This window comes from Bubalus bubalis, chromosome 21 (genome assembly GCF_019923935.1).
Source record: "Bubalus bubalis isolate 160015118507 breed Murrah chromosome 21, NDDB_SH_1, whole genome shotgun sequence".
NCBI classification, from domain to species: Eukaryota; Metazoa; Chordata; class Mammalia; order Artiodactyla; family Bovidae; genus Bubalus; species Bubalus bubalis.
The window spans coordinates 27,827,450-27,842,144 of NC_059177.1; the positions used below are offsets into that span (position 1 = coordinate 27,827,450).

General features: G+C 41.3%; 1 long non-coding RNA gene across 1 annotated transcript; it reads left to right on the plus strand.

Annotated features, from left to right (window-relative positions):
* The first annotated feature begins 2,314 nt into the window (after positions 1-2,314).
* Positions 2,315-14,132, plus strand: LOC123330983. Its single transcript, XR_006547355.2, has 2 exons — positions 2,315-2,634; positions 13,499-14,132. It is a non-coding gene; the product is annotated as an uncharacterized LOC123330983 (long non-coding RNA).
* The last annotated feature ends 563 nt before the right edge of the window (positions 14,133-14,695 follow it).

Sequence of the window (14,695 nt, forward strand, 5' to 3'; positions counted from 1 at the left end):
TTAGTCTGTGGTTCAGTTAAGAACAGAAAGCAGACAAGGTGTGGCAAGGACTCAAGAAAGGAGACAAGGGAAAAAAATGTATTTTTATTATATTTAGGCCAATTCTTCTATTTGCATCTTCATAAACAGAGGAAATTCTCCTGGGAAACTCAGCCCCTTCTTGGGGAATAAGAACTTGCCAATACTAATCAATGGGCATCATTAACAAGTGGTCTGGGAATCTACATCTCCTGTTAAAAGTGCATGGTCGGCAAAGAGTGGTCGGTTATAAATAGCCAAAGTCTGGCTCAAAGACACAATGTCTATTTCCAAGAGTTGAACCCTCTGGTTTTGAGGATGGTTCTTGGTTGGTATGCACGTTCTCAGAGTGCTCAGTGACCACAGTTATGCAAGATTCATGGCAGTTTAAAAAAGAAAAAGCCACCTTTGAAATAAGACTAGGAATGAGATGAAACACACCCAATAACATTCTTTCGTTGGTTAAAATTTTATTTCGCTAAGGATTCTTTCCTCCTATCTCCACCTGGCCATTCTACAAAGTTCAACTGACCCACCATGAGAAGAAACTATGAATCAGAGGGTGCATGTTCTAGGAAAAAACTAAAAGAAAAAAAAAAAGTAAGACACACTCTGGGGACCAAACTAAAGAAAATATACTTTGGGACTGTGGGGCTGACTCTGGTTCACGGGTCAGCAGCTTGAAACTGATGGAAAAATTATCTAGAGGCTCAAAAATTCTATGGTTGGAATTTTTAGTAAGAAAACTGTCCACTGCTAAAACATGCTTCTAAAAGCAGCCATTTCCTTGATTGTGTTGTTTTCCTGTTCAAGAATCCACCATGGCTCTCCACTATTCTTCAAACTCAGTCCAAGCTTCAACAAATGCAAAACTCTGAAATTTGATTCAAGCATTCATTTTCTTTTTTTTCTTCCTTTTTCTCCTTTTTATTTTTTTAAATTTTATTTTATTTTTAAACTTTACAAATTGTATTAGTTTTGCCAAATATCAAAATGAATCCACCACAGGTATACATGTGTTCCCCATCCTGAACCCTCCTCCCTCCTCCCTCCCCATACCATACCTCTGGGTCATCCCAGCGCAGTAGCCCCAAGCATCGAGCATTCATTTTCATCCTGATTTCCCAGCATCTTCTGACATTAGCGCTAGCTCTTAGCCCCCTAACATTCCTTTCTGTTGCCAAGATAGGCTCCTTCCAAGGGCTGCATCTTTGCCCAGTCTCTGCCTCCAAGCAAACTGTTCTCTCCTACCACTTCTTGTCCCAAGCTAGACATCCTCCACTCTCAAATGTCTTCTCTATTAGACCTTCCTGATTACCCTGGGGAAAGATGTCCATCCATTAAAACAGTCTCTGCCACAATCTACCTGATAAAAATTCAGACCTGCAAGTCAGCTATACTGTTAACCAGTGCTTCACACTTGGCCATCTCTTTAACTTGTTAAACCTCAGCTTCCTCACCTCTCCAGAGTCCTCTTGTCCGTAGTCCACATAACTAGTTCACAAACTAGTTTCTGCAAGTGATCCACTACATTTTCCATTCATACTTTTTGTTGAACACCTATTTTACTTGAACTCGAGTGTATGTGTGTATGTGTACACATACACTGTCTTCAAAGTTCTTCCCCTTGCTAAAGTCATCCTCCCCTCCCCACTTCCTTTTTCACCCAGTTACTCAGCCCTTCAGTCCTTTATTTCCAACTTCTTTCTTGGTCTCTTCAGACATTTTAAATGCCTGAGACTCAATTATACAGAGAAGCTTACTCTGTAATTCCTGTCCCCATCCACAAAAGTCTGAACTTATCTTCCATTTCTGTGAAATAAGGGACTCTTCTGCATCTTAGGAAGTAATGGTGAAATTAACATTTTTGTACCAGAGGTAATACTAGTCCCCACTTTGTGGTGTTACCATAAAGAGAAGTGACATCTAACCTCTAGTTAAGTACTGAAGTCAGACGTTTGTCTCCCTTATGAGATCATCGAGACATTAAGAGGACTCCTCATTTATCCACCTTTCAATAAATAATGTGCCATTCTGTTCTCCACCTGGGCTCCACATTACAGTCACTGAGAGAATTTGAAAAAAAAAACAAAGGTCAGGTGCCTAAACCAGGAGTAGATCAGAAAGTTTGCAGCAGGGCCTGGGGTCATCGTTTTCCAGGTGAGTTTAATGTGCTCCCTGGTGTGCAGCCCCACAGAAGGTAATGCCTCACAGGCGGCAGCAATCTCTGCTAATGAGGAACATGCTGTCCTCATAAAGCAGGCTTTGGGCTAAGCACTTTCCTAATAACACCTAATAACACAGATCTCCAGGTGATGCCGTTGCACCACCAAGGTGGAGAACTAGTGCCAGTCGCAGCTTTAGTTCAAGAAGCTTCACTACCTCCTCATGAGGTAGGTTGGCTGTTGCAACATTTTACAGATGAGGAAACAGGGTAAGGGAGGTTGAGTGTGCTCGCGTCCCTCTGTGAGCAAGTCCCGTGGCGAGGCGGCCAGTCCAGCCTGAGCAGTCTGACCCTGGAGCCCCGCTGTCCTCTCGTGCCTTCTTTAGGAGGAAGCAAGTCAGTGTCACTGAACTGCGTTCTGTCGCCCTTCACCCCACAGGACTCGGTTCCAGGTAAGGAAGTATCCCTGGGATGCTCCATTTTCTTTCACTATCATGCCACTTTGTGTTGCTTTTGGTAGCTCTGTGTATATGCTTATAGCATTTTTACCCTCTCTGTGATGCTTTTTAGCTCAAAACACTGGAAGCCCCAATATATTAGTTTGTATTATGAAAAAATCCTGAGACTTTAATATAATTAAAAGAGGACATGACTTGATTTCAAATGCACATTTGCAAATAACAATATTCTCCCATACTAGGATATTTGATAATGATGGCTTTCCTTTATTATTTTTTGATGATTTTAAATGAAGCAAGGTGGAATAGTATGTCTTTGCTCTAAAGGATTTGCAGTTTGGGTTTTCACTGTGTGTGTGAATAAAACTTTAGTTACTTAAGGGATTTAGTTTAATCTCATAAATGATTTTAGCATAAGACCAAAAAGAAAACCTAAGCCAACATTTCCTTTATTTTCAAGCCTTGGTGGAAAAAAATCAAATTCCTTTGCTAGAAAAAGGACACGTTGCCAATACCTGAGTTCTATTTTTATCAAAAATAAATATTCTCTGAAGACATGCAGGTGGTCTGAGCTGTTCTCACTACTCCCCTCTTCTCTTCTGTAGGCACTGACCTCAAAATATTGCCCATTCTGCCCATTCAGTAGGAACCCCCATTTCCAAGCTTTCAGATTCCTGGTTCTCAAACTTTAGCATGCATCAAAACCCTCTGGCTATGCTGGTAGAACATCAATTTTTCAACCCCTCCTGTAGAGTTTCTGATGATAATTTTCGGGGAGAGGGGAATCTAGGCATTTGCACTTCTAAAAAGATCCCAGGTAGCACTGCTGATCCAGGAATAATACTTTGAAAACTACTGACTTGCAATGAACATCCTGTGAAGAGCTGAACGCCTGTATATTTTTTAAAGTTCAAAATTTGAGGGCATTGGGTAAAGCACAAGTATCTTTTCATGTATTACCTAAAGGAGTGTTTTTCTGACTAACAGCAGCTAACAATAATGTATTAACAAGAAAGCTACAAGAATGTATTGAGGCTTCCCAGATTCTGAGCAAGCGCCCTGCCTCAAAAGGCATTTAATTAGTATTAACAGATGCAGCTCATTTTCCTGAGCGTTGTAGCACCCCTTGGTTACCTGCAGATGGCAGAATATTCTAGCATAAATGCCAGCTTCTATTTATCTTGTGAAATGATTGATAACTTTCAGAAAGTTTTCTGAAAATCAATGTGTGTGTTAAAGGAAAATATTTTAAAGTGTAATGCACAGGAAAATGAATATTATTAACAATTTGGGTAATTAATTTGGCAGGTGTTGAAAAAGCAACATTTAATCATAATTACTATAAATAGGTTTTCAATACTGTATAACAGGCTGTGTATTACCTGCTTTATATGAAGTCTGTCTGTTTATGCTCAGAGCACACCTGTAAATGTTAATGATTTTTGCTGTTACATACAAAACAAATCTAAGTTTCAAAATTCTACTCACTCTTCAAGTGCTGTTTAGGCTTGTTCCATGAAGCATCTCTCTGTATCCCCGTATATGAAGCAATCTGTGCTGTATCTTCTTTCACCTCTCCACTTCTCTCATAGTCATTTCATAGTTTTGGATTTCTGGTGTTTTGTTCTCATATTCCTCATCCACAGAGATGTTGTGATAATTACAATTTTAAATGAGAATATGTTATTGCAAGTGGGGTCTGGCTGCTTGCCGCTCTAAAGCCAGGAAAGAGACAAGCTTGCTGGAAAGAAAAGTTTGCTGTTTCCTGGAGGCTGGCAGCAGAGTTGAGGGGGGCTACACCTGTCCAAAGCATCACTGATAATCACTGGGCAAGACCTTTTATAGAGGGAGGGAGGGGGCTTCATGTAGAAACAACACAGTCAGCTCTGATGGTTGTCTTGAAGTTGGGTCATGCGGTGGTCTGATCAGCATCATTTTGATTGTTCCAGGGTAGGTTTGTTCCCATTTCTTTGAGGCCACTTTTTTGTGGCAGCTTATGTCATGACTAGTCTGGTCACTATATAGTTTTCTTCCCGCTGATGGGGGTTTCAGTATCTATAGACAGCTCAAAGGATATAGCTCAGAATCTTAGGGAGAAACCAAAAGTCCTTGACTTTGTTTAACTAATAGTATTTAGTCTTGTTTATGTTTGCTCCTGCATTTTCTCACTTCTCTGATTAAACTTATTCTTTGACTAAAGTTTTTCTATAGATAAAAGTCAGACAGAGGACATGAGTAGGGGAGAAGGACCATGGGGTCCTCCTCCATTTCACATATACATGAAAGTTATTTATTTTTTAAAAAGGAAAGGCCATACAAATATATACGATGTAGTGACTTGAAAGATGTCCTCCCCCCAAATCCAGAGCTCATGAATATGACTCTATTTGAAAACAAAGATTTTTACATATGTAATTATGTTAAGGATCTCCAACTGAGCTCATCCTGGATTATCCCGATAAGCGCTAAATCCAACGGCAAGTAACCTTGCTAGAGGCCCCCACAGGGAAGAGGAGAGGCCATTTAAGACAGAGGCAAAGATTGGACTGATACAGCCAGAAATGTAAAGAGAGGTAGAGTAAGTTCTCCAGGTCACAGAGCAAGTGGAGAGCAGTTCAGAGACACTACATTGCATCACCTGACTCCAAATTTCAACCTGTCCACCATCATGGACAGAGTCAGTCCTGTCTGACTCTTTGTGACCCCATGTACTGTAGCCTACCAGTCCGTGGGATTTCCCAGACAAGAGTACTGGGGTGAGTAGCCATTCCCTTCTTCATGGGATCTTCCTGACCCAGGGATCAAACCTGTGTCTCCTACATCTCCTCTATTGGCAGGCAGATTCTTTACCACTTTACCAAGTAAGTGACAGTGTCGCAAAATTATAATTTCACTAGATAAATAGAAATTTTTATTTTAGGTCTACTCAGAAAAAGACTACAGAACAAAAATTCTGACCAGACCTTGCCCCCAGAGTTTTGGGGGAAAATCAGACTCTTCCTGAAGTATGGTACAAATCCAGTTTAAAAGAACATATTTCAATATTGTAATTTTGTATTTCTCAGATGAGTTACTTTTTGTTTAAGAAACTCAAGTCTTTATTTAATTGTGTTCCTCAAAGTGTCATTACAATCATTTTATCCCATGCACTAGCTTTACCTGAGTGCTTATAAAGATAGATGCCCCTTCACCCCCACCTCCAAGGTATATGTCTCCTTAATATGTATCCAACCTGTGCACAGAGTTGGAGAATCACTACCCTCCTGTTGCCCTTGGCTATGACACCACCAAAGTAGGACCTCATATTACAAATGTGATGTGTGGTACAAGCAGGGTTTGAAGTCAGTGGATTTTGGCTAGAATATCAATGCAACCACTTAGCAACTTTATCCACTTGGACATTTAAGCTCAGTCCAGTGAATGGAGTAGTATCTTCACACTGGGAGAGTAGTGGAGGGGTGGGGGTGGGGTGATGGTGAAGGAGAAGTTTAAAAGTAAGGACTTAAAACATATCAACCAGTAGTATTTAAAATTAATCTTGAAAAGGAACATTTCAATTGCCTAGCACAGACGGATTTCTGCTTATTTAGTTGGAAATTAAGACATTTTTTTGTTTTTTAGTGATGATATGTATAGGGGGAAAAAACTGCATCTTTAAACACCTGACTTATCCTCACCCCAGTATGATTCCCATCCATTGAGAAAGACAAGAAAGCAGCCTGTACCTCCCTATTCACACCAACTTCTGAACATCATATCATTCTGTAGAATTCAGAGCAAACTCACCCACAACTGGAGAGTCATCCCCACCCTCCTGCCCTTGGCTTCTGTGTCTTCCTCTCACTTTGCCAAGGGACTCTGGTCTAATTCATGGCAATTAAATACATTCATGATGAAATTCAGTGTGTTCTCTGAAAAACAGATATCACACCTTGAGAGTATATTGAATTACAACCTCAGTGCAGTGCCTGGCAAACCATAAGCATGAGGCATGGGAAGCACTTACTACCCCTGATCCTGTCATTAGTTTCAGGCTTATTTGAGAATTAAGTGAAACCTATATATTGTTGTTGTCCAGTTGCCAAGTCGTGTCTGACTCTTTGCGACCCCATGGACAGCAGCACACCAGGCTTCCCTGTCCTTTACTATCTCTCTGACTTTGCTCAAACTCATGTCCATTGAGTCAGTGATGTATCTCTCTCTCTCTCTGTGTATATGTATATATATGTATATGTGTATGTATATATATATATGTATATGCTGCTGCTAAGTCGCTTCAGTCATGTCCGACTCTGTGCAACCCCATAGACAGCAGCCTATCAGGCTCCCCCGTCCCTGGGATTCTCTAGGCAAGAACACTGGAGTGGGTTGGCATTTCCTTCTCCAATGCATGAAAGTGAAAAGTGAAAGTGAAGTCGCTCAGTCGTGTCTGACTCTTCGCGACCCCATGGACTGCAGCCTACCAGTCTCCTCTGTCCATGGGATTTTCCAGGCAAGAGTACTGGAGTGGGGTGCCATCGCCTTCTCCAGATATATGTATATACACACACCTATATAGGGTTGGCCAAAAAGTTCATTCAGGTTTTCCTGTAAGATCTTATGGAAGAACCCTTCTTGGCCAATGCAATATAAAGAACCTGAACTTTTTAAAATAGCTAGTATAAGTACCCTCATGGCATAACCATCTGTCTGGACCTTGAAAACTCTGAATGCATCCCAGTATGTTACAATCCTGAGTATCAAAGCCATATGAGATACTGGCTACCTGAAGGACTTAGTTACTGACTGCTAAAAAAAAAAAAAAAAAAAAAAACTAACAACTTTAGCACAAGTTTCTGTTTAGTTGAAGTTTTATCTGTTTTTTCCCTCTCATATAATAATTCCTGTCCAAAAGGAAGTCATTGCTTTAAAATGTTGGTCAGACCAGCAGACTCCTGCAATACCACTTTGCTTCTTATGAACCATTTACCCCTTCTAGATATTTCTAATTGGCTACTACAAAATGTATTAGTTTGAATGACCAGTCTATTTGCTGGTAGCTCCCAGCCAAAGATGTTACATAAGGAAGAAGAGATGATTTGAAATGTCTATGAATCAGCACCATCAGTTTCTCCACATGGCTAAATTTGGTCATTTTGGGAAATATAATATTATTTATTCATTTTGGCAAACCTCAAATCCCTGTCTGCAGTTTGTTATTATATGTTGAATTAGAAGTCATTGGCCCTCTCCACTGGATGGAATTATCCGCTGCATAATTGCATTCTCAGACTCCTCAGCACTTAGACCCTTGATGTGATGGGCCACGATGTCTCCTGTGGTGCCTCTTGGTATATTGACACAAGCCAATAATTAATTCAGTTAATCATCAAGGAGAGTATCTGATTTTAGGCACTACTTCTGGGATACAGGACATCATCCTTAAAAACTGCAAAGAAATCCAAAATGTGGTGAGATCCATTCATCTCTTTCTACTTGCTTGGTAATTCTTTATTTTCTGATATTCCCCAGCTTATGAAGTCATCTTAAATGGAGTCAAATATTTCCTTAAAACGAGAAAGATATATTAGGCAAAAAATAAGTAGGATGGAAAGCTGACAGATACTGAAATGAGATCCCAGTGAACAAAAGGCAAGAAGGAGAACATCTATTAGATCCCATTGTAGAAAAATTCAACAGGAAGAATTCAGAGGAGAAGCATTTCTCTGCCTTTTTCAGGAGATGCATTTTCTTTCTTCAAATTAATTTATCCTAACATGGAAGCTGTCTCATCTACTATTTAAAACATTAGTTTGTGGAAGCAATATTTCAGTGTAACATTTCAATGTCTTACACCCAATTCTTAAAAATTATGTAGGGATATCAAGAATCGCTCAATGTGGGAGACCTGGGTTTGGTCCCTGGGTTGGAAAGATCCTCCAGAGGAGGGCATGGCAACCCACTCTAGTATTCTTCCACCGAGAATCCCCATGGACAGAGGAGCCTGGCAGGCTATACAGTCCATGGGGTCACAAAGAGCTGGACATGACTGAGTGACTAAGCACATAGCACACATAGCTTCCCAGGTGGCTCAGTGATAAGGAATTTGCCTGCCAATGCAGGAGACACAGGTTTGTTCCCTGAGTTGGGAAGATCCCCTGGAGGAGGAAATGACAACACACTCCAATATTCTTACCTGGAAAATCTAATGGACAGAGGAGCCTGGCAGGCTTACAGTTCATGGGGCTGCAAAGTACTGGACTAAGTGACTGAGCACACACACACAGCATACATACCAGAGAAGTGCGCATAGCATACGTATAGGGCTCTTTTTTTTTTTTTTTTTAAACACAGTAGGTATGACCATGTAACCAGTGCACAGATCAAAAGATATTACCAGTAGCAGACTTTGACTACCTTTGACTGTGTGGATCACAACAAACTGTGGAAAATTCTTCAAGAGATGGGAATACCAGACTGCCTGACCTGCCTCTAGAGAAACCTGTATGCAGGTTAAGAAGCAACAGTTAGAACTGGACATGGAATAACAGACTGGTTCTGAATTGGGAAAGGAGTACGTCAAGGCTGTATATTGTTACCCTGCTTATTTATCTTGTATGCAGAGTACATCATGTGAAATGCCAGGCTGGATGAATCACAAGCTGGTAACAAGATTGCCAGGAGAAATGTTAATAACCTCAGATATGCAGATGACACCACCCTTGTGGCAGAAAGCAAAGAGGAACTAAAGAGCCTCTTGAGAAAAGTGAAAGAGGAGAGTGAAAAAGTTGGATTAAAGCTCAACAGTCAGAAAACTAAGATCATGGCATCTGGTCCCATCACTTCGTGGCAAATAGATGGGGAAACAGTGGGAACAGTGTCAGACTTTATTTTTGGGAGCTCCCAAATCACTGCAGATGGTGACTGCAGCCATGAAATTAAAAGACGCTTTCTCCTTGGAAGGAAAGTTATGACCAACCTAGACAGCATATTAAAAAGCAGAGACATCACTTTGCCAACAAAGGTTCATCTAGTCAAGGCTGTGGTTTTGGCAGTAGTCATGTATGGATGTGAGAGTTGGACTGTGAAGAAGGCTGAGCATCAAAGAATTGATGCTTTTGAACTGTGGTGTTGGAGAAGACTCTTGAGAGTCCCTTAGACAGCAAGGAGATCCAACCAGTGCATCCTAAAGGAGATCAGTCCTGAATATTCATTGGAAGGACTGATGTTGAAGCTGAAACTCCAATACTTAGGCCACCTGATGCGAAGAACTGACTCATTGGAAAAGACCCTGATGCTGGGAAAGATTGAAGGAAGGAGGAGAAAGGGATGGTTGGATGGCATCACTGCCTCAATGGACAAGAGTTTGAGCCAGCTCCAGGAGTTGGTGATGGACAGGGAAGCCTGGTGTGCTGCAGTCCTTGGGGTTGCAAAGAGTCAGACAAGACTGAGCAACTGAACTGAGTGGCAGACATAGCCTGATCAAGGTTCTTCAAGGCTGAAAGTGAAGTGAAAGTGTAAGTCACTCAGTTGTGTCCAACTCTTTGCTATACAGTCCATGGAATTCTCCAGGCCAGAATACTGGAGTGGGTAGCCATTCCCTTCTTCAGGGGATCTTCCCAACCCAGGGATCGAACCCAGGTCTCCCACATTGCAGGTGGATTCTTTACCAGCTGGGCCACAAGGGATGCCCTGTTCAAAGCTGCTGTCCTCCAAAAGGAAGCAGTGACTTGTAACCCCAGAGGTTTGTTTCACCTGTTTCTGAACTCTTCGTAAACAGACCCATACAATCGGTGTTCTTTTAGGCCTGTCCATAGCCCACCAGGGAGAAGGCAATGGCAAGCCACTCCAGTACTCTTGCCTAGAAAATCCCATGGATGGAGGCTGCATTCCATGGGGTTGCTACAAGTCGGTCGCGATTGAGTGACTTCACTTTCACTTTTCACTTTCATGTAATGGAGAAGGAAATGGCAACCCACTCCAGTGTTCTTCCCTGGAGAATCCCAGGGATGGCAGAGCCTGGTGGGCTGCTGTCTATGGGGTTGCACAGAGTCGGACACAACTGAAGCGACTTAGCAGCAGCAGCAGCAGCATAGCCCACCAGGATCCTTTGTTCATGGGATTCTCCAAGGAAGAATACTGGAGTGGGTTGCCGTTTTCTTCTGCAGGGGATCTTTCTGACCCAGGGATTGAACCTGCGTCTCCTGAAGCTCCTGCACTGTGGGCAGATTCTTTACTGCTAAACCACCAGGGAAGCCTAACATTAAGTTTCTTTTATGCAACAAGTTTTTGCCCAATTTTCTCTTAGGTCATCTGCTTTTTCCCTTATTGATTTGTTGAGTACCTTTGTAAGCTCTGGTTCCTAGTTTTTTCTCTTATTTATCTTATGTGAATATCTTCCTCCACTTTTTGAGTTGCATTTTCACCCTCTAAATGATATTTTTTGAGAAACAGAGGTTCTTTAAATGTAATGCACATTACCTCTTCTAAGAGCCTTTTCTGCCTAATAAATCTTTACCCCAGATCAAGAAGATATGCTCCTATTTTATTTTTCTAAATGCTTAATTGTTTTATCTTTACCATTTAGAGTCACAGTCAATCTAGAAGTGATTTTTTTTGTAGTTGCTGAGACTGTTTGTCCTCTGAAGTATTTAAGTCAAGTCATTCTTCCCATCAGAGGATAAATATTTAACAAAATGGAATTATATTTTTCTTGTTTTCATGCTTTATATTTGGTAACTAGTTTTGTACGCTTCAGTTCAGTCGTGTCCAACTCTTTGCGACCCCATGAATCGCAGCACGCCAGGCCTCCCTGACCATCACCAACTCCCGGAGTTCACTCAGACTCACGTCCATCGAGTCGGTGATGCCATCCAGCCATCTCATCCTCTGTCGTCCCCTTCTCCTCCTGCCCCCAATCCCTCCCAGCATCAGGGTCTTTTCCAATGAGTCAACTCTTTGCATGAGGTGGCCAAAGTACTGGAGTTTCAGCTTCAGCATCATTCCTTCCAAAGAAATCCTAGGGCTCATCTCCTTTAGGATGGACTGGTTGGATCTCCTTGCAGTCCAAGGGACTCGCAAGAGTCTTCTCCAACACCACAGTTCAAAAGCATCAATTCTTCGGCGCTCAGCTTTCTTCACAGTCCAACTCTCACATCCATACATGACCACTGGAAAAACCATAGCCTTGACTAGATGGACCTTTGTTGGCAAAGTCATGTCTCTGCTTTTCAATATGCTATCTAGGTTGGTCATAACTTTTCTTCCAAGGAGTAAGCGTCTTTTAATTTCATGGCTGCAGTCACCATCTGCAGTGATTTTGGAGCCCAGAAAAATAAAGTCTGACACTGTTTCCACTGTTTCCCCATCTATTACCCATGAAGTAATGGGACCAGATGCTATGATCTTCATTTTCTGAATGTTGAGCTTTAAGCCAACTTTTTCACTCTCCACTTTGACTTTCATCAAGAGGCTTTTGAGTTCCTCTTCACTTTCTGCCATAAGGGTGGTGTCATCTGCATATTTGAGGTTATTGATATTTCTCCCGGCAATCTTGATTCCAACTTGTGCTTCTTCCAGCCCAACGTTTCTCATGATGTTTAGTTTGTTTAGTTTCTAAATTACATTTGACTCCTTTGCAACCCTGTGGACTAGAGCCTGCCAGGCTCCTCTGTCCATAGGATTTCCAAGGCAAGAATACTGGAGTGGGTTGCCGTTTCCTTATCCTGGGGATCTTCCTGACCCAGGGATCAAACCCATATCTCCTGCTTGGCAGGTGGATTCTTTACCACTGAGCCACCTGGGAAGCCCAAGTGAATGTATAGCTTTAAATATTTATTAAAACAGTTATTTTTAATATAATCAAGAATTAGGTTCCTGGGTCAAAGGGTATCCACATTTTAGAGTTTTGAGCAAAAGTGGATGTACCATGGAACTTAAATTTCAGAGCCCTCTATGTTCCACAAGCATCTTTGATGTCCCTGTAGCAAATTTTTTATTTGTTATTTTGTATCTTATAGCAGTGATTGCAAAAAGCTTTTTCTTTCATCTTGGCCCTTATGGTATCATCAATTGAAGGTATCATTTAAAGGGCCCATTCTTGCTTTGATATACCTTTGGTTTGATAAAGTCCACGGGGCCTTTTGTCTGTGTTTATTGTCCAACTAGTTGTTAGTGGGAAGAAATGCTTGGCTGACCCACAGGGTAAAGAGCGCCTCTCTAATACATTTCTGGTTACATTTTGTGTTGATCTTTCCATGATAACAAAGAATGCTATCCACATGGATTCCAGATAAAGAAAGAAACAACACATACTTGCCCTTGTGTCCTAAGGAAATGATAGTATTCCAAGATGTATCTGTGACCTGGTGCAAAGAGGAGAAAACAAAAATGCAATTTACAATTTCTTGGAATTCAAGTGATTTGAACCTAATTTAAAATGAAAGCTAAGGTCAGACTACCACACCACCTGCTTAGGTTGCAGCTTTATGTCTTTACCCTTAAACTTTCACTATAAAATTTTCTTCCCTGGAGAGTAAGTGCCTCCAGTTTGTTTTTGCTATGAGGTGTGATAAATTCAGCAGCATCTGAGCCTCTTGTTTAAATCATTAAAATCTTTATCTAATCTCAGTCACTGCCTAATAACACATGAGTGATCAAACTTCTCTGTGTCCATTTAAAACAGGGCATCTAGCTATCCTCTTACTTAAAACTGATAAGTAATCCTTTAGACTTAGGAACGCTTCTTAATAAAAGGAAAATGTAGAAGTCATTAGCATGGAATATAAATTTAAAGCTGCTTGATTTAGAAAGTATTTCAGTTCTTGCTCCTCCCTCATATTTATATTTTTTAGCTGGTGACTTTTTTTTTTTTTTCAAGTGATTTTTTTTCTGCTTGATGAGTGAATACACCAACCGTCTAACAGCTTGTCGGCCATTTGCACAAGAAGTGAAAGCACTTTCATGAATACAAGTTACTCAATTTTTGGCATGGAGTTTGATTTGGACCGTAACCGTCAGTAATCATTGCTGCCTGCAGATGTTAGTGGTTGCTGTCCATCATGCTGAGTGGTCCCAGGCCGTCAGATTAAGCTGAGGCATCTGGAAACACCACATCTGAACATCAGTTTTATGACACCCAGCAAGGAGCCTTCTTTTATCGTAATACCTAAAAGTTTCTGAGCCAAGAGGCCACTGCCTGATAAACTTTGCAGAAACATCACCTGGAATTAAGAGAAGAAATTTCCTTCCAGAACAAAGACCCCAAAGGAAAAAGCAACTCAATTCATGAAGGATGTAAATAAATACACCCTAATTTTCAGGGAGCGTCTTTGGGTAGATTTTTTTTTTCTCTTGTCACCTAAGCATTTTACAAGTTCCTCTGACTTTCTAGATCAAGTGGAAACAAAAAATACCATTCTTCATTTTTGCAGTCAAATCCACTTGTATGGATAGCCCATGGGACAGGCAGAACTCTGAGCTTAGGACACTATTGTTTGTGTGTTAGTCACTCAGTCGTGTCCGACTCTTTGTGACCCTATGGAATATAGCCTGCCAGGCTACTCTTTCCATAGAATTCTCCAGGCAAAAATACTGGAATAAGTTGCCATTTCCTTCTCCAGGGGATCTTCCCGACCCAGGGATTGAACCCTGGTCTCCTGCATTGCAGGCAGATTTTTTACCACTGAACCACCAGGGAAGCCAAGATGCATTGAGAATAATCCCAAATGCCCTTGGGCTTCCTAGGTGGCTCAGTGGTGAAGAACCCACTTGCCAAGCAGGAGACATGGGTTTGGTCCCTGGGTCAGGAAGATTACCTGGAGAAGGAAATGGCAACCCACTCCAGTATTCTTGCCTGGGAAATCCCATGAACAGAGGAGCCTGGCAGGCTGCAGTCCATGGAGTCACAGAGTTGGACATGACTTAGCAAATAAATAGCACAGTAGCAGAAATGCCCTAAATCACACTGTTCCCTTCTGCTGCCAGAAATGAAAAAAAAAAAAAAAAAAAAGCAAACCTGGAAACCCTACATACTTAATTTCCTCCTAGTCTTAAGGACTTTTGGACTTTTGGTTAT